This window comes from Sminthopsis crassicaudata, chromosome 4 (assembly GCF_048593235.1).
Source record: "Sminthopsis crassicaudata isolate SCR6 chromosome 4, ASM4859323v1, whole genome shotgun sequence".
Lineage (NCBI taxonomy): Eukaryota > Metazoa > Chordata > Mammalia > Dasyuromorphia > Dasyuridae > Sminthopsis > Sminthopsis crassicaudata.
This window is the reverse complement of record NC_133620.1, coordinates 324,282,022-324,308,463: the sequence shown is the minus strand read 5'-3', so window position 1 is coordinate 324,308,463 and position 26,442 is coordinate 324,282,022. Positions and strand designations below refer to the sequence as shown.

The 26,442-nt window shown below is 33.2% G+C and overlaps 1 protein-coding gene and 1 long non-coding RNA gene across 2 annotated transcripts in view; one reads left to right on the top strand and one right to left on the bottom strand.

Moving 5' to 3' along the window:
* PRKCA (protein kinase C alpha) overlaps window positions 1-26,442 on the top strand; it is a 488,760-nt gene that overhangs the window by 266,810 nt on the left and 195,508 nt on the right. The window lies entirely within an intron of this gene.
* The window catches only part of LOC141538773 (uncharacterized), a 180,433-nt gene continuing 164,194 nt past the window's right edge, over window positions 10,204-26,442 (bottom strand). The window contains exon 6 of the long non-coding RNA XR_012481123.1: window positions 10,204-10,754. This is a non-coding gene — a long non-coding RNA (uncharacterized LOC141538773). The remainder of the gene's footprint in view (window positions 10,755-26,442) is intronic.

Sequence of the window (26,442 nt, the reverse complement as noted above, 5' to 3'; positions counted from 1 at the left end):
TTTTAATTATGTCATCATCATGCACCCAATTCTACCAGGTTAAAAATCTCAGCATTACCTCTGATTTTCCTTTTCCCTCACCCCAAATATTTTATCACTTACTATCTTTGATGGTTTTTGCCTACCCAATGTTCAATCTCCTCTCAACTCTTCCTGCAACTATATAACTTCAGACTTTTCACTTTTCATCTGGACTCTTGTAGTGGTCTTTTATCTGTCCTCTTCACAATACATTTTACACCATAGTGCATGAGTCTTCATATCTGTGACTGGCTCTCTGATCAAATGTCTTCTCCTGTTCCATTACTATCTAATTCAGGCATTGAAAGCAAAAACTTGATTAATCCTACTCATCCAGTTTTCTTAGTTCATGCTGCTCTTGTTCACATATTGCATTTTCTAGTTGAACTGAAGTACTCCACTGCCTTCTCTGGTCTTTATACCTTTGCTTCTCCTGTTACACATGAATGCAAAGGACTCTTTACTTTTCATCTATTTTTGTTGAACTCTATCTCTTCCTTTAAAACTTGGTGTCAAAGAAGGACTAATGCCTCTGGTATGAAGGCTTGACAAGCACTTTTTCAAGGCTGTCCAGCTTTCACCCAACTCTCACCTATGGCTCACAAAATTATAGCATGCACATTGGCCACGTCAGGGTAAAACCATCTTGGCAGGTTAAATCATTTTGAAGGTAACCAACAGACTTCAAACCCATTGGTGAGTTAGAAGGGATGTCTACTCCAAAAGTGTAAAGACTTTTCCTAGCAGAATGGGTGAATGAGAATAATTTGCTTCAACACCCATGAAAGAGGCTGATGTTGTAGAGCACTTAGAACTTAGTCAGACATAGAAGAAAAGTCATCCACTGCATCCTGGATCACCTGTAGTCATCATCTTTCCTTTTGTCTTGGTACTGGCCTTCTATGACTCAGGAAGAGAAAGTGAGGTTGTTGACTTTGTACAATTCAATCCATTTTAAGTCCATTACACACAAGTCAAGACATTACTCTGTGATGCCATTGGTTCTCCTGACTCCTCCAAGACTGGGTCTCCTGACTCTCAATGAAGTCCTGATTCCCACCCAATAAAAAGACACCTCTTTCTTATTTTATATTTTATAACACTTTATCTGATCTCTCTTTTATATTTGTTCTATTCTCCCTTATATTATGCACATATCTGGCAATGTACACTTGAGTCTTTGTTCTACCTGTTAATGTCTATGAGATCTTGGGCAAAATACTTGACTTATTTGGGTATAGTTCCCTTATCTCTAATTTAAGTATTTTGTGCTAACTTTAAAGATTTCTTCAAGCTTTAAATGTATGATTTTAAACTTTGTATTGCAAAGCACAGTGCTTTATATGTAGAAGATAGCTCATTGACTGAATGAATTATTCTAAAACAAGTGTTTATGTTTTTTATAGGAATTGAAAACGAACTCTTAGATTTATTTAGTAGTGTTAAGAATGTTTACAACCAAGTAAACCCAGAAGCCCTAGAAGTGAAGTATAAATTAAAGAAACATGTGGAAGGAACATTTTATACCACACTGGCTTCCATTCATCAAGAAATATCTTTCTCATTTCAAAGGATCTGAATATTTTATGAATCTAACTGCCTTATAAACAACCTTTTATTTAATGTTGTTGTTGTTCATTCATATTCTCTTTGTGACCCCATTTGAGATTTTTTTGGCATAGCTTCTGGAGTGGTTTGCCATTTCTTTCTCCAGTTCACTTTACAGATGAGGAAACTGAAGCAAATTGGATTAAGTGACTTGCCCAGAGTCACATAGCTGGCAAGTATCTGAGGCTGGATTGAATTTAGGTATTCCTGACTCCAAGTCTAATACACTATCCACTGGGTCATCTAGCTTCTGCTAAAAATATGTTCATAAACAAAACAAAACAAAACCCTTCAAACAAAACAAGTCAGTTTCAGGATTTGGCCTAAAAATTAAAAAGTCAGAATAACCCTGTTGGTTAGTTATGAAAACAACATACAAAGCTAGAGGACATGTCAATGAAAACAGGGACTATGAAAACATCTAGTCCAACTCATTCATTTTATAGGTGGGCAGACTGAAGCTGAGAGAGATACAAACAGAAAAACAGGGAAACTGAGATAGACAAAGACACACAGAGACAGAGGGATGGAAAAGAGAAAATGATTTAAGTTCAAAAAGCTAGCTAATAGGATAATTAAAACTGGAAACCAGGTTTTTCTTTCAATCTAATTCCTTTCTCTCTCTACCAAATTATCTCTTCTACTAACAGAGAAAGTATTGTTCTACCAACATAAAGCTTGAAATGCATAGTTGAAACTTTAAAAAAAAGTCTCTCAAATAAAGATAAAAATTTTTGATTTTCCCTATTTCCTTTGATGGTTGTAAGGAAAAATGATTTGTAAATCTTAGTACTCTGTAAAAATGTATGCTATGTTGCATAACATTGAATGCAGACATAGAAGACATGGAAAATTTATGGCTGGCCACTGATAATATTATGATTAATGAGAAGCTAATATAGTAAATGGGAAAACTGAAGTTCAAAAAAATAATGACAAACCAAAGGAATGATCTTAAATCAAAATGAAATTTAACATGAATAAAGTTTACACTTAGGTTAAAAAAAAATCTGTGTAAGAACCGTGTCTTAACAGTGGAAAAGATAAGGACATGGTTGCCACACACACACACACACACACACACACACACACACACACACACACACACAAGAATGCAATTTTAGTCTGCATTAGTGGAACTAGAATAATACAACTGAGGGGCAGCTAGATGGCACAGCTAGATGGTTAGATTGTTGAGTTTATAATCAGAAGGACTCATAGGATCATAGCCCTAGTGATCACTGAGTCTGGTAGTTCCTAATATACTCCTTTAGTGACCTAGGAGAGTCTATGGACATCATCTCAGAATCATGTTTTTAAATGAATAGAATAAAAAATATAGGTTTACAAAGAAAAATAATTACATTGAAATGGTTACCTATATATCTATATGTTCATGTATAGACATGGATGAAATAAGGAAGAGCAAAATTCAGAACCAAGAGATCATTGTTTATAATAATAGCAATATTGTTTCAAGAACAACTTTGGGTGACTACGTCATATTGACAATTACAAATACCCAAATTAGCTACAAAAGACATATGAAGGAAGTTGCTATCTGCATCCAAAGAAAGAACTGATAAATAGAAGTATGTATAGAATAATTTTACATGTGTGTGTGTATATATATACACATACATATATACATACATACGTGTGTGTATACTGGTAGCCATCTTGAGGGGGGGGGGGAGATCTATTCCAGGAGGAAAAAAGACATTTACATGAGAGATTTATTATTTAAAAGGAGTTGCAAGTTGTATATGATAGAGTTGCAGTTCTATGTGCTATAATCTTTTTATTTTTCTACTATGTTACAGAAATGCTGGTTTTATTTCACAAATTAAAAACTAAAACGAGAGAGAGCGAGAGACTCTCACCAAGCAATCTAATCTTTGCCTTGTTTTCTCATCTGTGCAATGAAGATTCTAATAGAACCTATCTCCCATGGTTATTATGAGAAACAAATGAGATAATTTAAACATAATTTGTAAATTTTAAAAGGATGTATAAAGGCTTTGTGGTTGTTGTCCTCCTTATAGAAGGAAGAGAAGGAGGGAGAGGTTGAAAAAGAATCACAAGAGCTAGAACTAATTATTGCTAAAATAAGAAGGAAAATTGGCTAGAATTTGTTTGTTTAAAAACTCAAGAAGTTTGAAGTACTTGTAAAATTATAATCAACTTCTTTTTTCTGTAATAGTATATTTATTAAGAAGAATTAAAGAGAAGTTATCTCCATTATTCACAGCTCTTTTCAGTACCATGATTTGTAGTGTGTTGCATGCTTTGCCCTGGTTAAAAACTAGATATAATTTTATCTTGTTTGGTTCTGTTGATAGCAGCCAATATGATTTACATTTCCCAGCTTTAATTCATAAACCAGTGCTCTCTAAAACTTTATATTGAAGGCTGTATTACATACAATTTGGGAAAATGGTTACTTCTTTTACTCTGAATGCTGAGTGATTTTTGGTTTTGATTTTTATAGAATTCTACAGGTCATTCATAATGTCCAATAACAGAAACTGTCTTAGAACAGGATTTCTTAAACTTTCTCCTTTGTGACCCCTTTTTACCTGAGAAATTTTTGTGGGACCCTAGGTATATAAAGTAAGTATATACAATAAAACATTTACTGATAATAAATCATAATTTTACAATGCCTATGTTAAGTTATGAAACCCCATATAGGGTTATGACCCACAGTTAAAGAAGTTAGGTTTTAACAAAACAGAACTAATCGTCTGTGTTAAATCAAAGCTCTGAACAGAAAAAGATCTCATTGGCTGCACATTATTATAGCAACAGTGGCTGAGACTCCTTCTAATTAAAATTTTTGTGTTTGATTAATTCTCTTCCAGTAATGTCATGTGACTAATTTACTCAGGCTTCAAATGTTCTTTTTATGGAACTATTTTATAAATTTATATTCCCCTTACTCATGGTCTTGTATATTTATTTTGAATTCTAGATTCTTTGGATATGTGTGTATGTGTGTGTGTGTGTGTGTGTGTGTGTGTGTGTGTGTGTGTGTGTGTATGTGTGTATTAGCTGATGTAAGCTAAATATCTGAGAAGAGAAAATTGCTAAGGATTAAGATCAACCACAAGCAAGTTGTTCTTTTAAAAAAAAATTGCTGTGAGGTCATGGTAGTCCCATTAAGACCAAAAGATAGTTTGTTATAAGTCCTTTGGTTTTCAACCATTCTTTAGTTTGTTGCTTGTATTTTGCTATTATAGGATCAAATTTTCAGGAGATATTGGATAATCAGGAGATTAAGGAGACTTAAAAATAAACTTTCTCAAAACTATTTGCTTTTAAGTTTGAACTCTCTTCTTTTGCCAAACACAAAAGAATGTCAGTTATTTTCATTACACCTTATTTATGGTAGAGCTTTTTTGTTTATAGAGATAATTTTGCTTGTTCTCATTCATAAATAGCTTTTCCTTCTTCAAAACTTGACTGTGAATAATAACAACACATGAGATATTAATGATTTTTTTAAAAACATGTTTTCCCTATGTCAGTCTCTGAATATCTTATCAATGAATGTAGTATCAGTGTAACCTTTGTATCATTCAAGGAAAAAATTACTCCCAAATTGTAAATTTGAATGAGGTTCTTATTTACCAGAATGGGTTTCTAAATGCCCCAAATCACAGTATTCTTACTCTGTATATTAATTATTGTCACTGTGAAGTATTCAGCCCAGGCTATTGAATTTTCCAATAGCACCTATTGTGACTGTTAGTGTATAGAGCAGCAAAAATGGGTGAAGGAAGTTGGGCCAGGTAGTGGAGGAAATTAGGAGATTTCAAAACCAAAGAAACTGGTGGAGTAGGCTAATGGGTGAAGAAGAACAAGTGTCATTTGAATGTGATTGTAAATAAATACTCTTAATCTATCTTTAGAAACTAGCCCTATACCTGGGTATAGGAGGTACTAAATAAATGCTTGCATTGAGAAAGAAATTTGAAGGAATTAAAATAATTTCTTCATTACCTTCAGCACTTTTTCCATTACATGATGTTGCCTTGGACAAATGAAAGGGATTATTAACCCATAAAAGTAGAACAAATAATAGAGTGGAAGTGAAATGATGGAATATTCTGAACTTAGAATTCCAGTTTCTTATTGTAACTTTTCATTTGCTTTTCCAGGTAAAATGGGGTTGGAAAAGTCATCATGTTTTCAGATCAATTAACCTAAGATAAAATCCCTCATGATTCATTCATCCATACTGAGTGACAAAGTGAGGCCCATATCTTTCATATCTTTGAAATTGTCATTGGTTCTCAAGTTGTAGTTCACATTTGGGTGAGTGTCTAGGTAAAACCCCTCTGTGGTAATACTCCAAGTTTTGAGTTTTGAGCTCTGAGTTCCTATGCCTCATGGTGAGTTAAAATTTTCCCTATGTATATGTTAATGTCTATAGACATTATAGGAGGATTCAGCTCCATGAGGCTAGTGAATGTTTCCTTTTTGAATTTACTATGAGGGTGAGATTGCCAGTCAAATGGAATTTATAGTTCAGTTTCACTGCTGCCAAGTGAGCATTTTTTCTTTTGCTTTTATCTGCCATTCCAGCTTGAAGACATGCTGAGAATGGACTGAGTCAAAGTAGAACTGGGATTTTTTCTGTCATTTCTGAACACAGATGTAAATAATGCTGATGATGTCTTTTGGTTTGGGAAGATACAGCCAGGATCATTCACTTTTAATAGTCATTAGAAAATTAATATTTTTCCTTGTCTCTTCCTCTGAATTGTTTACTTTGCAGTGAGCATATTTTGATTAGAAGACTTGAACTTCAATCTTTATTGTTTTGAAATTCATAAAAACTGTTAAAGCTCAAGATGAGGGCATTCTTTATACTGTTTTTTTTTTTTTTTTTTTAATGAGAGAGATGAGAAGAATGGCAGATGTATGAATATATTTAAATTTAGCCGGAAAACATTAGTATATCAATCTTGTTAATGTATGCTAATTTGAATGACAGAATGAGCATCAGCTGTGTGGGTGGTAAATATTAAGTATTAGTGAAAATTTTTGATATTCCTAGAAAAAAGAAAATCCTTAAAATGTTTAAATGTTTGGGAAATCCTAATAGAATTTTATTCAGTGGTAGAAAAAGCTGTATCCCCAAAAGCAAAATAGAGTATTGTTGTAGCATGTGCCCTGTTTTCATTATGAAAACAGGGCACATACTACAACAATTCAAAACAATACTACAACAATCTCACTGACTTTCAATTTCCATTAGTAAGAAAATAAAAAAGTATTTTCTCAGTATTCTCTGTTCCAAAAAAAAGTGAGAGATGCCTTCAACAAAGTTTTTTTTTCCAAACACCAGAGTATTTTAATCCATTTACCTGAACTGCTTCTTCAGTATTTCAATATGTGTACCATAAACATAAGACAGGGTTGCCAAAAATATTCTTTAAACATGTTTAACTATCTTTGCAACTATATTCTTTAAAATGTTAATATCATGCTCAATGGTCATAGGATAAACATTGGGATAAAGAGTTAAAGGCCAACTAGAAAAATAGATTTTGTATGCTGCATCATGTGGGCTAAAAAAAAAAAAGTTTAGATCTTTCCTAGGAATATGAGAGGCCTCAGTGGCAAACCTCCCAAAATCATAAGCTTAATTGATTACTCAGATTTTTGTTGGTAATTAGAATTTTTTCAGTAATACTGCTCTGCAGAACTACTTTTTATTGGGACTTTTACTATTGGGGGGGAGAAACTTGAGGAAACCCACAATCACAGAAGCCAGAGTTGCCAGTTTGACTGTTCATCTTTGCAATGGGAAACTAACAAAATCATTTATTTATTTATATAACATCTAATTTATTTATTTATATTTATAATTTTTATTAAATACATTTATAATACATTTAAATAAATATATTTAATAAAAATTATAAATATAAATAAATAAATTTTAATTGGAATTTGGTTTTAGAGACAGCATCATTATGACTATTCCCATCCTTGGCCCCATCCAGTTCAATTGAATTTTAAAAAGCACTGAGTTGTGTCATGAGCTTTGCGTGGATTCTATGGATAAGGCTTAACTATAGGGAGCAGAATACTGTGGAATCACTTTCTAATATTGTCAAAGACAAAATTAATATCTGTGTTGTAGGATAAGCATGTTATATCAAATAGTTAATGTGTAGTTGGTTTATGGCATATGTGCCAGTTCACACAATAATACTCAAATCCATGTAATAGCAACTCACATTTTAATGGATTCTGTGTAATTAGTTGGATATTAGGCTTTCTGACCAGAAGAAAGTAGGTTATGATAAAAATGATGATACCAAATTGCTGTTTATATGCTTTTTAAATTCTTTTTTATTTTTATATCAATATGAACTGGTTTTAAAGTTTCTTAGAGAAATAAGTGAAATGTATGAATATACATTTCTTGAAAGGTATATCTTGAACCTGGCATATTCTTGTTTAGCAACAATATGTTTTTAATTCCTAATCTTCTGTGGCAATTGTTATCGTTTGGGGCCCATAATATAAATTGGAGGGGTTTGATTTCCCCAGAAGTGAGCTTTGTTCAAGCTCATGAGTCTAGAAGCTAAACAATTAGTTTCTATCAAGGGAACTGAGTGAAACATATCTTATTCCTTAGGTGGATTTTACTCCTACATCATTCAGTTCCCTTCCCTGTGCACAATGTTCCATTTCTAAATACATCGGAGTAAATTCCTAGAGGATAAAACCAGATTTTTTTTGGTTTGTTTCTTTGGCAATAAGTTTTTGCTAATAGTCCAATTCTAGTAAGGGTTTGAAACTCCCAGTTTCATTGCCTTGTGTCTCTCATCTTCATCTTCATCTAGAATGAACTGCTTTCCAAATCCTAAGTTTTCAGTAAAAAAAATTTTTTTTTAAAAAGAACACTTCCATTATATATGTTAGCTATTTTCTGCTCACTATAAAGCAGTAGTCCTCTGACATGAGTTTATCCTTTAAAAAAATAATGTTACCTGTATAATTAATTGTTCATTTCTTCTCAGGTTTGTTCAAATATTTCATTTGTTGTTAATACTGTCATTTTATTGATTTTTTTCCCTCCTAGTTTCCCTGCTTCAGAATGGAATTGGCCTGGGCTTGTAAGCCAGAAGCCTCATGTTCTTTTCTTAATTTTCTAGCTTTGACACTTATTCTTGTAAGTCTTTACAATAGGCCCTGACATTTTCCTTTATATAAAGCAGGAGTCTATATTACTGCCTTTTGACAGATATTGTGAAGATGGATTCTCCTGAACTGTTCAACAACTGAAAGTTGGATTGGTTTGTAGGCATGGCTTTTCCTGAGTTATGAATCTATGTAATAAAAGAAGAGATATCTTCTTTTATCTGAAATATGAGTCTACAGAGGCAGCCATTCCTATTCTCAAGAAACTCAGTTTAATTGGGGAAAAAATATGCAAACATTTACATGCAGAATAACTAAGAAAATCAACAAAGAAAAGGCATTCGAATTGAAAGGGTTAAGAGTAGGAAAAGGCTTTCAATAAAATATCAGATTTTAGCAGGAACTTGAAACTGGCATAGTCAGAATTGTTCTTTGGGAAGGTGACTTTAGCAGCTGAGTTGAGGATGGGATGGGTCAGCACCTCAATCAGTAGGTTATTGCAGTAGTCTAGTAGGGCCTATGCTAGGGTAATGCAGGGTTAGAGAAGAGAAGGAAGCAAATAGTAGAGATTGCAAGGTAAAATCAATTCCGTTAACTGTGAAAAGACTGGTTTTACCCATGGAGGCCTTTAGAAAAGCTAAGCCTTCCAAGCCTTCAAAGCAGTCAATCCCATTGAAAAAGTTCAAGGTAAAGAACAACTTTGTTCAAGTGAAGACAGAAGATATTTTCTTCCTCTCAAACCTCAGTCATGCTATCTTACAGTAGAACTAATCACCAAGTTGGAGACATGACATCCAGCAGTCAACATTTTTGAGTTAATAGTTTGAGAGAGGGAGTAAAGACACCTTCTATACACAGGCACAACCACAGAAATGTGACTTTCATTTCATTCAGCTCTAAAGAATGCATAATCTCTCAGCCCAGAACTTACTCTACATTCAAGAGCACTAGCCCTATAAGTTAACAAGTTGCCCATCAAAGTCACTGCCAAAAGGAGTGAAAGTTTAGTGGAGTGAATTGCCTTGTCCACATGTATGCCCTTCAAATATGCTTCCCTACCTGTACTCTAGGTTTGTGATGTATATTTTGTGTGAGGATATAATCCAGATTTTATATTTGGAATATTTTATAACTAAAATACTCTTCCATTTTAGCAAAGGCCTTTTCTTTGAGTTAGCTTTCTAAACAGGCTGATTAACTAAAGTAAACTAATTAGGAATTGTGCGTAGTTGAATTGGGGTATAGTTTTAGGAATGTATACCCATGGGCTATTTTAATATCTGTGGGAATAGTCACCCTGCTTTGAACCCAACCAACAAACCTGTAAATTGACAAATTGGGGAGATATTCTAGCATAGTTAGATGTAGATCTCCCAACAGAATAGCCAGTCCTGTACCCTGAATTCATTATTTACATTTAATCAAGCAATAAACATTTATTAAATACTTGCTATGTCCTGGACACTAGAAGACTATCTCTGCCCCCAAGGGACTTCCATTCTAATGGATTTAGTAGATTGTAATTCATTCATTATAGATAAGATTGACATATATATCTTTGTTCTTCAAGAATGTCCATGTAAGATTTCCTGGCTTTTCCATCCCTTTTTCAGGGATCTGTGTGTTTATCAGGATATTTTCATTACTTTGAAAAATCTGACTGGCCAGAATTTGGATGATCCATCTCTGAACTTAATCACCAAACAGGACCTCTTCTTGTCTGTTTTTAATTAGTTTTCTCTTTGGTGGAGTTGAATCCCCTTCAGGAGTGTTATAGGGCTTGGAGTATGAGTCACAATTTGTTCTTCTGCATCCTTTTGCCCATCCAAGGTGTTTAGTCTGGCACTCATTAGTCTAGTCAATCATACCTTCCAATGTGGGCAGGGATACCAGAGATTTCTTCATTGTTGGCTTGTGCCCTTGGCAAAGAGAGCAACTGTGGCATTTTCCCCCTAGGTTCCCTGTGGAAAAAATAGACAATAGTCTGCTGGGAAAGCAGTTTTTGGTGGCAAAGACATTTTTGTGACAGCACAGGGAATTTATTCCATTATAGAGGCTGTTGGAAATGATAGTACTGACAACTAGGCTTTTCCAGTGTTGAAAATTGTTGCTTGTTGCTTGAAGATTAGTGTAATCTGCAGTGCAGAATCAAAGCCTTTGTAAAGCTGTCCCCTTTGCTGTTGCTTTTCCTTCTATTTGCCCTTCCCCATCACTGCCAGTCTAATTCCTCTAAGAATGGATATTGTTATTCTTTGGTAAAGCTTGCTCTCGCTAAACCTCTGCAAGCAAAACCAAGTTCATTAGAGGTGAAGGAGTAAGGTCACCAAGCATTATGTATATGGGAGTTTACTGGGCAGTGGCATTCCTATGAACCAGAGTTCTTTCCCTGTCAACCCCTAAAATGGAGAAATTAAGTGACTTGCCTCAGTTCACACAACTAGTAAGTAGTTGAGGCTGTATTTAAACCCATCTTCCTTACTCCATTCCCTAGTGCCTCATCCTGTTTGCCATGTAGATACTTCATTTCATAGAATGAAACCTTTGAAATAATGAAGATAAAAAAAAAATGGAACTAAAAGACCATCCATGAATGACATCCACATGAAATTAGCCCCCAGTATGTTAATAAATAAAAATTGGAGTTTATTATAGAAGTGGAAGAGTTCAATTGAGAAGAGTTCTACTTAATAATACATGTATATCTGAGGACAGAGATAATTAAAACTGTTCAGCATGCCATTTTAGGTTTCAAAATTTATCATCTCCCAAATACTTAGAAGGATAGCTAGGTAGTGCCATAATACACTGAGGGCTGGGCCTCAGGCACTAACTTAGTAATATGACCCTGGGTAAGTCACCATGTTTTCCTCAGTTTCCTCATCTGTCAAGTGAGCTAGAAAAGGAAATGAAAAAACACTCTAGTGTCCTTGACAAGGAAACCCTAAGTGGACTCAGGAAGTGATTCAAACAAATCTGAACAACAAAAATACTTAAGATCAAAGGGTTAAAATTTTATACCAGATGCTGAGTGAGTTGAGCAAAGCCAGGAGAACATTGCTCACAGTAACAATAGGATTATGTGATGATCATCTGTGATGGACTTCGCTCTTTTCAGCAATCTACTGACTCAAACTTAGGATGGAATATGTTCCAATAGACTTGGGATGGAAAATGCCATTTGCATCCAGAGAAAGAACTATGAAGACTGAATATGGATCAAAGTATAATATTTTTACCTTTTTGTTGTTTGCTTGCTTTTTTTTTTCTTTCAATATGATTTTTTTTTTTTTGCTCAGCATGATAATATGGAAATATGTGTAGAAGAATTGAACTTATTTAACTTATATTAGATTGTTTGCTATCTTGGGGAGGGGAAGGAGAGGGAGAAAAATCTGGAACACAAGGTTTTGAGAAGGTAAAAGTTGGAAATTATCTTTGCATGTATTAGGAAAAGTAAAATACCATTAAAATAAAAAAAAAAGGGAAAAAAGGATGCGAGCAAGCAAAAAAAAAAAAATTTTACACCAGAAACTATTTTGCATAGATTTATAAACAACCAATCTCCATATTAACCAATATCCTTGAGAATTGAACAAATCTATCAAAATGAAACTGTGGTATTACTGAAGATAATTGATGGTACCAAGCTGTGCTTTTAGGAAGGTAATAGAAATTCACTCAACCTTCACCCATACTCATTAAACATAATACATGATTTGTGACCATATTTGTGATGGCTTATTGACAAATCTCAGGATTTGCCACACTGGCATGATTCAGAAACCTTGAGTGCTTAGTCCTTTTACCAGTCCCAAAACAGTGGCAGAATGGCAGGGTACTATGTCAGTTGAAGGAGAGACAGATCCCAAATCACCTATTGTAAGTTTTCCTTTTGTAGTAAGCAGTGTATATTCTATCTATGGACTTCCTCTGTTGAGGTGGGAAAATTGATGGGGCATGCTCTTTAAACACAGGAATATTCTTCTTTCTGTGTTCAAATCTAGCTCTAGACATTTTCTAGCTGTATGATCCTGAGCAAGTCACTTAACCTATTTGCCTCAGTTTCTTTATCTGTTAAATGAATTGGAGCAGGAAATGTCAAACCACTCCAATATATTTGCTATGAAAATCCCAAATGTGGTCATGAAGACTCAGATATGACTGAAAATACCTGAACAATAACAGTAAAAGACGTTGATTGCAATCTCTAGCTCTAAATTCAACATTTTCCCCATTCAACTACATTACCTGAAATTGTCCAAAAATTCATTTTTGTGTATCTTTTGTTAGGTTCTTACTAAGTGCTAAGTCGGTACTTAACAATTCTCTAGTTCACATCTTTGGTTCCGGCCTTTAAGGGGAGTTTACCAAACCTTTGAACTTCTGAAGAAGAGTTTACATATGAAAAGGAGTTTACACAACCTTTAAAAGGAGCAAGTTCACTGGTTGAAGTAATTTTCCCACAAGCCCTTGAGTTCTCACACACCCATTCTCTGGGAGGATAAAAGAAGACAACATTGAGCAAGGAGTTAGTCTACTCTAGGACAGAGTTGGGATGGCTCTCTGGAGGAAGAAGAGTCTAGTCTGGGATTGAGTTGAGAAAGCAGATCTCCTCCCAGAGAGCGATCCGCAGTTTCTGGAGACAACAGAACTTTATATTTTGGCGTCAACAACATATCTTTACAAATTTCTTTTTCTCTTGATGTTTAACTCCTTGTAGTGTTCAATATTCTCTATTCTAAAATTCTAATTAATCTTTATAAATTACAGAGCCAGCTGTGTCTGATTATCGAACTTCAATTTAGAAAGTAGATTAAATAAACTTGCACATTTGTGATTATTACATCTGTATTTTATATTCTTCCCTACTATAAATCATGAAGTTGGGTGAAGAATTAGAAAATAACACTGATTTTATAGCCTCAAGGGAGTAATTTACAGATTCCTCAGGCTATGGTTTATTATTACCAATAATAATAACTCATAATTATCTAGAGCTTTGGTATTTACAAGTTAGTTGACCTCTTGTCTATTGTTCCACTCCATTAGGATTTAATTATAGTATAGGAGAATTTAAACTAAATATAATGATGAATTATCTTTCTATAAAAAGATTTTAAATATTGGAAAGAATGGTTAAGGGGGGCTATCTTTGGAAGGCTTTATTAATCAAGACTGTCATGTGAAATGGTTTATGTATGGTTCTGCCTAAAGATGAAAAACTAATCAATATTTCTTCTTCTACAAATCAAATTTCATCTGGATAAGGCCTGTGCAACACTATTCTTTTTTATTTTATTATAGCTTTTTATTTATAAGATATATGTATGGGTAATTTTTCAGCATTGACAATTGCAAAATCTTTTGTTCCAATTTTTCCCCTCCTTCCCCCTACCCCTTCCCCCAGGTGGCAGGTTGACCAATATATATTAAATATGTTAAAGTATAAGTTAAATACAATATATAAATGCATGCCAATACAGTTATTTTGCTGTACAAAAAAGAATCAGAGTTTGAAGTAGTATACAATAAACCTGTGAAGGAAATAAAAAATGCAGGCAGACAAAAATAAGAGGGATTGGGAATTCTATGTAGTGATTCATAGTCATCTCCCAGAGTTCTTTCGCTGAGTGTAGCTGGTTCAATTCAATACTGCTTTTTTGGAACTGATTTGGTTCATCTCATTGTTGAAGATGGCCACATCCATCAGAATTGATCATCATATAATATTGTTGTTGAAGTATATAATGATCTCCTGGTCCTGCTCATTTTACTCAGCATCAGTTCATGTAAGTCTCTCCAGGCAACACTATTCTTTAAGAAAACCATTTCCATTTTCAGGGTTATGTGTGTATTTTTATTGCTTTAAAAAATTCATTCATTCAAAAACCAAGCATTTATTGAGTGCTTACTGTGCACTAATAATTTGTGCTGAATATTATAGGTACAAAGACAAAAAAAATCAAAAGAAACAATAACCACATAAATGAGTTTGTACAAAGTTTGTACAAAATAATACATTTTTTTTGGTGGGGAATGAGATTAGAGCATTAGGTGGAAAGTGATCAGTAAAAGCTCCTGAAGGTGGTGGTACCAAGCTGTGCTTTTAGAAAGATAATAGAAATTCACTCAACCATAATATATGATGCAACAGATTTCACAGATAGGAAGAATTTTTTTTTAGGACTGAGGAATAAGTATAGAGTGGGAAGATAAATGTCAAGGATATGGACAAAGTATTGAGGAGGGAGATAATTGTCAGGAGTGGAAGTTAAGTGTCAAAGAATTGAGGTAAGAACTGAGTGAAGAAATAAATTATCAGAAACAGGAAATAGCATCAAGGATTTGGATAAGTATCAGAGATGTGAAGATGGATAAGGAATGGGTGAGAGGGAAGGACAGAGAAGGAAGACAGTGTCCAAAATGAAATGTTAGTAACAGAGTGACAGGTGTTAGAGATGGATGATAAATTTCAAGAATAGAAAAAAAGTCAGAAATTGAGAGATAAAGGTCAAAAGAGACATAGAATGAAGCAAACAAATCTAGGAAAATCATACAATGAATACAGTAATGTAGATTTTTAAAAGCCTAAAACACAGTATAGTATTATGAAAAGTAAACTTATTCCTAAACATCTGATGAGAAAATGCACCTTCCCTTTATTGATGATTAGAAAATTATGGGGGGTCTAACTGGGGATGTATACTGTCAGATTCAATTGACTTGGTGAGTTTTGCTAAAGGTCTTTCATTCCTTCTTCCCTCTCATCTCTCCCTCCTTTTCTTCCTTACACAAAACTCATTTCCCCCCAAAATCTTCCATTCTTCCCAACTTTGTTATTACTGTCAGTGATATCACATCTTCTCACATGCCTGGAGTTCACAACATTAGTCTCATCCTTGATTTCTCATTTTCAGTCAGTCTATATATCCAGTCATTGTCAATTGCTAAATATTGGTATTATTTCTTTTACAACATCTTTTATATATGAGTCCTTTTCTACACACACACACACACACACACACACACACACACATAGTTGCTACAAGTCATGTCCTGATTATTTCATACTTTTTTTTATTGTTGCTAAAGACTTATGCTTTTTCTTCGTGCCTTAAGTCTCTCCTCAGTTTATTCTTCATGCAGTTGCCAGAATTATTTTCCTAAAGCAAAGTTCTCACTATGTCCTTCTCCTCACCCCTTCTCATTAACCTCTAGTGATTCCCTATTGCATCCAGGCTCAAATATAAAGTCTATTGGCATTTACAGTTCTTTACAACTTAGCCCCATTTTAACTTGCCAGTATTATATTGCTTTATGTTTTATTCTCATCTAATTCAATTTTCTAATTCAATTATACTATTTTATTTAGTGCTCCTCATATATAATTTGCATCACCCTGATTGCATAGATTTTCCCTTATGCTAGAATACTCTGTCTCCTCATCTTTGCCTTTTTTTTTTTTTTTTTTTTTTTTTTTTTTTTAATTTTAGGCAGCTAGATGATACAAAGAATAGTATCAGGAAGACCTGAGTTCAAATCCTGACTTATAGATATTTACTTAACTATGTGACTCTGAGCAACACACTTAATCTTTCTCTGCCTAAATTTCTTCACCTATAAAATAGAGATAATAATAACATATAACTCACAGAGTTGTTTTTAGGAGTAAATGAACATACAAAAATTTAAAGCCTTAACACATGTAGACATAGCTCAATAATATAACATGCAAACCTTCAAGTATATGTAAATGTACAATTGGCTCAAAAACTACTTTCTTCAGGAGACATTTCTGGATCCCCTAGTTGTGATAGCCTCCCCATCTAAGGTCTGTTATTAAACTACATTTATGTGTCTATTTATTTACGAATTATCTTTCCATTAAAATAAAAGCTTCTTTATATCAAAGACATATTTTTTTGTGTGTGTATTTAGTTCAGTACCTGGCACATAGTAAGAGCCAGTGAGGGGAAGCTTCAGAGAGCTGGTTGTTAAATTTTCAGTGAGAGCATTTATGTCTTGGAAAAGGGTTAATATCATAACCTTAGGAATTGATTTTTTGCTTTTTGATTATCTAAACTCAGGGAAGTGATGAAGTAAATGTTAATAAATGCAGATTACACTTTAAAGTATGATTTGAATAAGTTTTTTTTTTCCAGAGTATTAGTTAAAAATTAACTAGTCTATTCATTCCTATAGGTGAATATGCCTGTAAGCATTAAGACAAACTACCACTATATAATAATTATATTAATAAAATCAATATTATTTTGTGAAAGTATAAAGACCAAGTCTGATCCCAAAGAAAAGATATGAATTGATACCTCCCTGTATTCCTTTCCAGAGTTAGGGTGTTCACAGGTTTGAAATATTTCACATACTGTTCAGTATTTTTTAAATATACTGATCAATTTTGGGGGAATTTTTTTCTCTTTCACTTTTTCTTTTACATTTACATAACTATCCCTTGTTTTTCTCTTTCACTTTTTCTTTTATATCTGAAAAATATTCCTGATTCTCTGGGATATAAACAGATTCAGGGAAAATTTAGGCAATGTAAAACAAATTATATGAATATAACCTTTCTTTTTAAGTGACATTGACATTAGAAATCTCATACATGATTGACTAGTAAGGGTGAGAAATAATTTTTATATTTTTCTGCAGCTCTTCCCATGTTGTGATGTAAAGAAAACTGGACTTGGTATCAAGAGACCTGAGTTTCTTTTGACGTTAGATAAATCACTAAATCTCTATATCTGTTCCTTCTTAATAATGTGGAACATAGACTAGATATCAGCATCTGGTAATGGAACTTCATAATTTTTCATCTAGATCATTGTCTATAAAAATTAAGACTTAAAAATATTAAGTGTAACTGTCTGGCATTTCCAATTTATTGTCAAAATTCAGTTTTCTACATTGTTTCTAACTTTTAAGTCTGTGGCATACCTTGATATGAAGATTGGATGACAACAAATGCTAAAAGTTTTCTCTCTTGGGAACCCCAGAAAAGCAAATTTCTGAATCTGCCCCCAGTGGCAGCCTGAATGCTGCTATTTTAGCTCTGATGAGGAGGCAGTTTGAAAAAAACCTTCAAAAATAAATACTCTGATTCATCATTGTTGTTAAAGTTTTCCAATTCTCAGAGCCAACATGGAGCAGCTGAAACAAAGGGCAGTATTCAGTGGAGGATCAGCCCATAATCACTTAGCTGGGAAGCACTGGTGAGAAGAATATTTGGTGAGGAGGTGGAGAGGAAGCAAATTTAATGCAAAACCTGGAATAGCACTGACCTTGAAAATGGTGTATGGACAACAAGGTTGGATGAAGAGTGGAACTAGTCATTTAAGCATGGATTTCTTTTTGAAGTCAGACAAATTTCAATACTGAGGAACTAGGAAAAGTGCAAATTAAAAAGAATTTTTTGCTACTATTGTTGTACCTTCCTTTGGTCAATTTATCAAGCATCCAAAATGAATATGAAAGGAGTCCTATTGTTTAGGTTAGTTAGTTGTCATTTGTGCTGTTGTTCTAAAAAGTATATCTGTTATGACAATTATTGCCATATTATCTAGGTATACAGACTGCTTCTTTTCCTACTTGTCTTTTGCCTGACAAAGAGATTATTTATTCTCTTACTAATCAGGTGCTAGAGACCAAAGGATTATAAGGACTCTCACGCTAGGCTATTTTGCCATATCTATCCTTCCATTTATCTATTCACCATGTTGCAAATATCTGCTAAATATACAGTGTAGAGATGTATGGGGAGAAAGGTATGATCCCTACTCTCAGGAAACTAATGGTTTTGGGGGAAATGAATTATAAATAATAACAATAATAATAAACATTTAGAACTTACTGTGTGCTAAGTGCTGCAGAAATGGACAATCTGCGCTTTCAATAGTCTTGCAATTCTAATGGAAGATTCAGGGATGATGAATTTTGGGTAGAAAATTATAGAAATTGTGTAGCATCACAGGGAAAGGGCTGACACACTTTTTCAAGTGGTGATGTTTGTATTGATTTGGTTGTATCTATGGAACTAGAAAGAAAGTAGATGTGGAAATGCAGAAGGGGGAATAGGGAGGGTTGTTAATAAAGCCTTGATATAAAAAAGGAATAAAATGGGTTTCTTGTGGATTCATCAATTTATTCTTATCTGTAACTTAAAGTTCATTCTAAATTTCTAGTGAACCATGTTTCCTGTAGTGTTCCTGGACTTCTGATATAATTTGTTATGGTCTAGGATTAAACAATTTACACCTTTGTCTAGAGCAAGAGTTCATTGTATTATAATATAGAGTAAAGTTTTCTCCTGAAAGTTTAACTGGAAGGCAAGAACTGTCTTCTTTCATTTTTGTACCTTTGGTATCAAGCATATAATAAAAATAACAGTAACAAGTAGAATAATAATGGTACTAGTGGCTATAAGTCACACAGTAAGGTATTGATGAACAGTGCAATATAACCATGAGAAATAATATCATCCATAAATTTATTCTAGGAAAAGAGAAAATCAAGGAGTTATTAAAATTTGAAGAGACAAAAGCTGAATGATCTAAGACTACTGAAACTTTTCACTTAGTGCAAACTCTAGAAATTCTATCTAAAACTGAATTGGATGACAGAGTTAACAGTAATGTCTTAAATGGTTTTGAAAAGAAAATATAACTTTTATCTAGCATTTTATGGTTTCTAAATTGGTCCTCATAATAATCCTGTGATTCCCATTTAATAGTTGAAGGAATTGATGTTCAATGAAGTTCAAGGACTGATCCAAGATCACATATGTAGTATTTCTCTGAAGCTGGATTCAAACTTAGATTTCTCTGAATCCAAGTCCATCACTCAATGCACTGCATGATTGGGCCACCTTTGAAAAAAGAAATGGGCCTAATTAACACTGAAATTTTGGAAAAAAAAACATTTTTTAGTTCAACAGCATGAATTCATCTGACAGAACAACTTCACCAAAGCAAAGTCATTTTTTTCTTTAAAAAAAAAAAAGCTGGCATTTGCTATAATCACCATGAATGAAGTCATTCTCCCACAATACTTGACAGAAAGTGTAAAAATATTTCAAGTTTTGTTTACAAGAGTACAGGCAGCAGCAGATACTGCCATGGAAAGAACCATGGGAAAAAAGATGGAACTCTAAATCCATACATCAAACACTCCCATGGCCAAAGTGACTTAAGAGAGCAAAATGATTGTTGGAAAGGAATTATAAGATTAAATCAGTATCTCATTGGTTACAAACAGTAGAAAAACCAGAAAGTCATATCACCTAATTAAAGGAATTATAATTCTATATAATTATCAATCAGAGTATCTTTTGCTATAGAAACTGTCTCTCCTGGAGAGTCTTATTTTCTGTAGCCCTGAGATATTGTTACTTGTTATCCATTGGCAAAAGCCAGTATGTGTCAGAAGAAAGTATTGAATACATGCATTCTTTTTTCTCAGTAATATTTTATTTTTTCCAAATACACCTAAAGATAGTTTTCACCATTCGTTGTTAAGACTTTGTGTTCCAAATTTTTCTTCCTCCCTCCCTTACCTCCCCAAGACTGCAAGCAATCTGCTATAGATTAGATATTTACAATCCTTTTAAACATAATTCCATATCTGTCATGTAGTGCAAGAAAAATCAAAGTGAAAAAGCCATGAGAAACAAAAACAAACAAAAAAAGGCAAAAACAGTATGCTTCAAACTACAATAAATCTCCATAGTTCTCTCTCTGGATGTGGATGGCATTTTCCATCCTAAGTCTGTTGAAATTATCTTGAATCATCACATTACTGATCCATCCCACTTGATTATCACATTATCTTGCTGTTACTGTGTATAATGTTCTCTTGTAAACACAGGTATTTTTGACTCTAAACCCACTACTCTTCCATATCACTTTGCCTTTCATTTTTATTATTGTTATGATGAACACATAGTTATAGCTGTATGTGTGTGCATATATATGAATATTCTACATTACATATGAACATGGTAAATAATTAAGAGGCCAGTTGTTGCTAACTAAGAAAGTAAAAGTTTCCTCCCATTATGACACACTTACATTTCTGTGTTCTGAGTGTTGCAGAATAAAATATGCACAGTGCAAATTTGTAATTAAGTTTTAAAAATACTTATAATTCCGTTAATTGTCACTAGAATATGATTTGAAGCAGTGCCAACTAGATGTCACAGTGTTAAACTTGTATTGTTAATTCATAAGGCATTCCTTTGGTCCAATTGCAGTTTTTAAGGAACATTCTGTAAATACTTGTTCTCTGAGAAATTAACATAAAAATTATTTGGGGGAATTAAGAAAGACTTCACATAGAAGCTGGTATCTTGTTTGATTCCCTCAGGGAAACTAGAGGTTTTATAAAGTAGAGTTTGTATATTCCAGTCATCAAGCACAGATGGCATGCCCTAGCTGAGGACCAGTTTATCTGGATCACAGAGAATGTTAATAGGAGTAAGATATTATAAGGCTGAAAAGGTAGTTTGAATCCAAATTATAAAAGATGTTAAATGTCAAACAGTAGTTTATATTTGGTCCTAAAATTAAATGGATTAATTAAGAGTTTTTTGAGTAGAAGAATGACATGGTAATGCTTTCATTTAGTTAATGACTTGGAGGTTTGTAGAGGATCAAATGGAGAGAATTAAGAGTTGAGGCAGGAATACCAATTAAAAGGGTATTACAGTCACCAGTGAGTATGTGTTTAAGCATTTGCTACATATTAAGCCTTGTATGAAATTCCAGACCAGAGTGATTCAGGCTATGATTGCATGAGTGGAGAGGAAGAACTTTTCAGTGACATTGATGTGATATTAGGGCTAGAAATTACAAGATTTGACAATCTCTAGGATATAGAAAATGATGAAGAGTAAAGAGTTGAGAATGACACCAAGAGTTTAAATCCATGTAACTGACAAGTTAATGGTGCCCTTGACCACTAGTTTAGTTCAGAAAATGGGTAATTTAAATGGTAATCGGTGTATTTAGCTACATTTAGTGGGTACAGAAATATGAATTCTATTTTAGTTTATGACATATTCAAAATCTAGATAAATTTAAATTTTTCAGCTTTTCTGTGTTGATATTTCTTTATGCTTGATATACTATTTTTTCTTGTGTACAATTGAATTCAGAATGTAAAAGCCAAATCAGTAAGATATTTTAAAAGTGATTGACTAGAAAACTGTAATCTCTATTAAATAGTTTAGGATGAAGTTTAGAGCAAAATGCTTCTAAGTGTAGGCACACAATGAAAAATAAATTGAGTTGTAATATTTTAGGACTATTTTAGAAGCCTCAATTTTCTATAATTTCTTCTCTTCTGTAATTAACACAATGTATCAAAAAAAGCCTTTGCTTTTTAAAGTATCATTTGCTAACTTCTGGTTTTTGGAACATCACATTCTGACCCATGCTTATTGGATGAGATGCATACACCTTAGCCTGAAAGGTAAGACCAGAGGTGTGCTGGTAAATAGTTAACAAATTGAATTCTTGAGGGGGAAGGGAGGAGGGTAGGAATTATAGTTTGCAATTTTAAATTTAATCTGCATTGTCAACATTTTCTTTTTCATGTATTTAAGTCAATAAATTGATAAAACAGTAAATCAAGCCCTGATTTGCAGTATTTGCCAATTTCCAAGACTTGAATACACACAATGAAAATTTAACAATTGGCTCCCAAGTCATAGAGGTGGCTTTAGCACACTTCCCTAAAGTCCACTGCAATTTGACTCCAAGGTAACCTCATGCCTACTTCCCCTCTCCCTCTTTCTGCACCCCCCATTCCTCTTTATTCACTGAATGTTCTAGCTCGATTTCAGTATAGCTATTCCTCAATATCATCTTGAACATTTTTGCCTTTCTGCCTCCTCACATTATGTACTTAATGCCTATAATGTAAAAATTCTCTATCTTTGCACCTTAAAGTCCTTTTCATTTAAGACACACCTCGCTAAAATTCTCCCATAAAGCTGACCGTAATACCTAAGCAAAAGTGATTTCTCTCTTCCAGTTTTCATACAATCTGCGGGCCTGACTACTTTGCAAACAACAAGGATCAAAAAACAAACAAACAAATATAAAACTTGAGGGGGTGTCTTCTCTTGTTTCTTCCTTGGGATAAAGCTTGGGTTGTTACAATTTTACATTGTGAAGTTTGGGTTATTTTGTTGTTCTTCCCCAATTACATTGTTGTAATAATTGTATATGTTGTTTTTGCAGTTCTGCATAATTCACTTTACATTATTTAATAGCAGTCTTCACATGCCTTCCTATATTCTTCCTATATTCATGCCTTCATTAGTATTATACAATTAGTGGGCATCATTTTTACTGAATCTGGTATTGCTGCTAAAAATATTTTTGCTGTATATAGTTTTTTATTTTTAATCTTTGACCTGCTTGAGTTATATGCTTAGAAATAGAATCTCTGTGTCAGAGGCGTGGCCATTTTAATCATTTGCTCCACATAATTCCCACTTGCTTTGAAGAATGATTGGATTAAGTCATAGTTCCATAACAGTTTTATAGTGGGCCTTTCTTCTCACCATACTTCCCTCATTGCCAAGTGTCATTTTTTTTTTTTTTAACCCCTGTCAATTTGTTGTGTATGTGGTGAAAGCTTATTATTTAGATTTGGATTTCTCCTGACTTGGAATATGTTTTCTTATGGTAGTTAGCAATATCTTTCACAAGAGAAGTTTGTTCATAGCCTTTAACTACATTGTTTAGAAAATGCTTTTTGGTCTTATCTATTTATGTTAATTGCCCACATATTTTGGAAATCAGACTTAATCAGAAATTTTGATATAAAGATTTTTCTTCAATATATTTCTTCCTTTCTTACTGGAATTATATAAGTTTCTGCAAAATCTTTTCAATTATATGTAATTAAAATGATCTAATTTGCTTTTTGTGGTGTCTTTTATCTTTTTGTTTAAGAATTCACATCTCTACAATAATTATGAAAGATATGTGATCTGTTTCCATAAATTGTTATGACCTTCAATTTGCAGAGCCCATATTCATTTAGTTTTATTATATTTGCCATCAGAAATTAGTTTAACCTAAATTTTTATTTGTTTGCTTTCCATTTTTTTCAGCAGTTCTTGTCAAATGGGAGTTCTTCCCTAAGTAAATAATTTTTTCAAATTTATTTAACACTGCATTATTTTGTTAAATTGATTCTGATTCTAATCAGAAGTGTTGTTTAATATGTTCCCTTAATCTACTTTTCTCTATTTTAGCCAGTACCAAATAGTTTTGTTGACCTACTTTATAATATGATTTTGATCTGAAAGAGTTACACCTCCTCTATCCCTTCTTTTCATTGTTTCCCTCAATATTTTTTTTTTTCTCTAAATCAATTTGGAGCATTTTGTCTAGCTCTAGAAAGTATCCCTTTGGTACTTTGTTACAATGATAATTATAATGATATAATGTGATAGTAATTATAATAATTATCAAATAACAACAAACCTGAAGTAATTTAATTATTATTGCCATTTTTTTTGGGGGGGGGCAATAACTCAATTGCAACCACTGTGTATTTCTCCAGTTAAATCTTCTAATTTATTTGAGGATAATTTGTTATTATGAAATATACCTCGAGTGTGATTTGGTACATTCATTCCCAGATATTTTCTAGTCATTTTGAATGGAATTTCCCTTACTAATTTTTTTTGAATTTGGTTATTATTGTATAGAAATGTTATTTTGAATTTGGTTTTAAAGTTGGTTTATTGTTGCTTTTAATTTGTGTCCTGGTATTTGAAGTTATATATTTGTATCCTGATCCTGTAGTTCTGGTCCCAGATGCTTTGCTGCATTTACAGCATTTTCTAACATGATCCATCAACAAATAGAAATAAAGCTGTCTCATTTTTGAATTTTATATATCTTAGTCCTATTTGATCCTGACTGTAGTGCCTTGGTACTTGAACACTTTATTTCTGGGTGCTTTCAATAACTTTATTTTATTTTATCTGGAATATTTGTGTTTTTGTTTTGATATTTCTAGATATTTTCATTTTGGTGCTTCTTTAAGGAGGTAATCAGGGAATTCTTATCTTTACATTCTGGTTTTAACATATAGAAATCCCTTTTTGATTTATCAAAAAGTGTTTTTCAGATTTTTAAATTTGGTAATGAGTTGCATTTGGTTCTCTTAAATGATCCTTCCTTGATCTTTTTCTAGTTCTCTGTATTTTATTTTCCTAAATTTTCTTCTTTTTAAATTTTTTTGACTTTATTCTATCTTTTCTTGTTGTCCCAGGAATCATTGAGATCTGTTCCTCCATTCTCCTTTTTTTGGGGGAGAAGGTTTTCATCTATTTTCTGAACTAAACTAATTCTGCTTCCTTCTTTTTCCTCCCATCTCATATCTCATTTCTAATTTTATTTTATTTTTTCCTTCCAGCAAACCTTGTAATCTTTCTGGATAACCCATCTTTTCTCTCTTTAGATTCTGCTTGTAGTTGTTGATCATTCTTTTTTTTTTTTTTCTGAATTTAACTCTGGGGTTTCTATTAAACTATAATATTTCTCTATTATATTCATTTTGTCTTCTGTTTAATCACATTTCACTCTTAGTTTATGGTTTTTGATTTTGTGGTTGGGCCAATACTCTCTGACACTGTTAGATGGGTTGAGTAGACCTTGTTTTATCTTCTCCTTACTATAGGTTATATAATATTGAACTACTCTTTACTCCAATCATTTAAATTTTTTTCTCTCACTTTCCTGGTGGATATCTAATGGTTAATATAATTTTGGACAATTTTTTGCTTTTTTCTACTTACAATGTTCCCTGTTTGAAATTGATTTCATTGCCTGTTTTCATAGCCTTGACAATTTCTATTGTGATGATGGAAATTATATTGACCTCAGGTCTCCTTTAAAGCCTATCATCTGCTATCTAGATGTTAGTGTCATCTCTTTTTACTTATTTTGGCTACAGGTGCCAAAAGAAGTATATGACCAGGTTTCATCTCATTTTGCATTCATCTATAGTCCCTGTTTCTGTCTCCTGCTTCTATTCTAACATGCTAGTGCCAGCATCAGGGTTTAGGGTTATAATTATTAGAACTCATGCTGACTTGTTCTCCCTTCTCCCAGTCACCCACTTAAAGCCTTGTTAGGCATCAAGTCTTTGGGGTCTCACTCTGGATCAGGGAACTGTTGAGAGTTTCCATGAAGGACAGTTTATATATATATATATATATATATATATATATATATATGATAGCCAAGTGTGCTCCTGAAAAAGGAACATCTATTATAGACCAAGTAATTCATCCACTCATTCAACAACCTATTGTTTCCAGGTTCATTATTTATATCTCACATTACCTAGAAAAGGAAATGGCACTAGAGAAAGAAGTGGCAAACTGATGTCTTTGCCAAGAAAACTCCCAAATAGGTTCATGAAGAGTCAGACATGAGTGAACGATATAACTCATATTACTCTACCTTCCAATTAACTGGCTTCCTGTTATTCCCTGGGTACAACATTCTTTTATCTCCTACCTCTGTTCTTTTTCATGGATTGGGTTATATCTAGAATTCATTCTTTTCTCAGTTTTGTCCTAGAAATCCTAGCTTTCTTCAAAGC